We start from the raw sequence: 2,401 nt of genomic DNA on the forward strand, positions 1-2,401 counted from the left end.
CCACACTTGCTCTATCTGTCTCAAATAATAAAAAATAAAAAATCAATTTGAGACATTTTCTTCTCATTTATCCAGGACAAACTAAATGCCTTTCATATATTCAGATTTGCTCTAATTAATATTTTCGATTTTTATATTCTTCAGATCTCAAAACTTCTTTGGTGTGGCCTACCAGTCCTGAAGATTTTTTAAAATTTTTGAATGCAAAGTTTAACTTTAACAGAGAATATGTCCATGCTAGATTACTAACCTTTCCTTTTATATCTTATTTTCTAAAAGCTCTTTTTATAATTTCTTCTAGTCTTTAAGCAATCTTTATGAAAGATATTAAAAATAAAGTGTTACAACAATAATAATAACAATAATAAGTATGCTTTCCTTTTTAGAGAAAGAAAAAATGTTTCAAATTTCATAAAGGTGAACAGAATATAATTATGCTATCTATGCATCTTTCATAGGGATCTGTTTATTTAAATTTTTAAAAATAATAAAATGAGCTTTTTCATACAGCTTTGCTGCCAGACCACAGGTGACATAAAAACCACCACTAATCCTAAACCAAAATGGGAAAGGAAAGGACTCAAAGCAACATGTTTGTCATGGATATATACATTCAGGCAAGTCTATCACTACTGGTCATCTGACCTGTTACTGAGGTGGGATCGACAAAGGAACTATAGAAAAAATTGAAGAAGGAGGCTGCTGAGAAAAAACCCTTGCAAGCATGCCTGGGTCTTGGGTAAACTGAGAGCCGAAAGTGGACATGGTATCGCCATTGATATGTCCCTGTGGAAATTTGAGACGAGCAAGCATTATGTGACCATCACCAATGCCCCAGGACACAGAGACTTCATCAAAAACATGCTTGCAGGCACATCTGAGGCTGACTGTACTGTTCTGCCTGTTGCTGCAGGTGTTGGTGAATTTGAAGCAGGTATCTCCAAGAATGAGCAGACCCGTGAGCATGCCCTTCTGGCTTCCACACCTGGCTGTGAAACTCCTACATGTTGGTGTTAACAAAATGGATTCCCTGAACCACCCTACAGAAGAGATACTGAAGCAGAAGAGATATGAGGAAATTGTTAAGGGATCAGCACCTACATTAAGAAAATTGGCTACAATCTGGACATAGCATTTGTGCCAATTTCTGGTTGGAATGGTGACAACCTGCTGGAGCCAAGGGCTAACGTGCCTTGGTTCAAGGGTTGGAAAGCCACCCATAAAGATGGCAATGCCAGTGGAACCACACTGCTTGAACCTCTGGATTGCATGCTGCCACCAACTCATCCAACCAACAAGCCCTTGTGTCTGCCCTTCCAGGACGTCTACAAAATTGGTGAAATCGGTACTGTCCCTGTGGGCCCAGTGGAGACTGGTGTTCTCAAACCCAGCGTGGTGGTGCCCTTTGCTCCAGTCAGTGTTACAACTGAAGCAAAATCTGTTGAAAGGCACCATGATGCTTTCCTGGTGACAACGTGGGCTTCAGTGTCAAGAACATATCTGTCAAAGATGTTTGTCATGGCAGTATGGCTGCTGACAGCAAAAATGAGCCACCATTGGAAACAGCTGACTTGATGGCTCGGGTGATCATCCTGAACCATCCAGACCAAATCAGTGCTGGATAGGCACCTGTGCTGTGTTGTCACACAGCTCACATTACCTGAAAGTTTGCTGAGCTGAAGGAGAAGACTGATCATCATTCTGGGGAAAAAGCTGGAAGATGGCCCTAAGTCCTTGAAATCTGATGATCCTGCCATTGTTGATATGGTTCTTGGCAACCCTGTGTGTGTTTTGAGAGTTTCTCTCCTCTGAGCCGTTTTGCTGTTTGTGACATGAGACAGATGGTTGCTGTGGGTGTCATCAAAGCAGTGGACGAGAAGGCAGCTGGAGCTGGCAAGGTCACCAAGTCTTCCCAGAAAGCTCAGAAGGCTAAATCATATTATCTCCAATACCTGACACCCCAATAGTAACAGTGGGGGAAGAGTGGTCTCAGGACTGTTTGTGTCAATCGGCCATTAAAGCTTAATAGAAAAGACTGGTTAATGATAACCATGCATCATAAAACCTCAGAAGGAAAAATGATTTCTGAACTGTGTGTGTGAGAGAGAGAGTTTTAAGTTATTAATTTTTAAAATCAGTACTTTTTTGATGGAAACAACTTGACCGAAAATCGTTTTACAAAATTTCAAGACCCATTAAAACAAATGCTTAATGAGAAAAAAAATAAGACGGGATTTTTGTTAATAAATTCTATTAATAATTCATGCTAATTAGTACCTTCAGTTTGTTTTCCATTCCTTTTCTGGAACAGTTAATGTTCTCAGGTTATCCCAAATAGGTGGACAGCAAACGAAGCTTTAATGACTTTTTCCTAACATTATTTTGTTATTAAACAGGCTGC

The 2,401-nt window shown here is 39.9% G+C and overlaps 1 pseudogene; it reads left to right on the top strand.

Annotated features, from left to right (window-relative positions):
- Positions 1–563: 563 nt before the first annotated feature.
- Positions 564–1,967, top strand: LOC132664671 (elongation factor 1-alpha 1 pseudogene; annotated as a pseudogene).
- The last annotated feature ends 434 nt before the right edge of the window (positions 1,968–2,401 follow it).

This window comes from Panthera onca, chromosome F2, assembly GCF_046562875.1.
Source record: "Panthera onca isolate mPanOnc1 chromosome F2, mPanOnc1 haplotype 2, whole genome shotgun sequence".
Taxonomy (NCBI): domain Eukaryota; kingdom Metazoa; phylum Chordata; class Mammalia; order Carnivora; family Felidae; genus Panthera; species Panthera onca.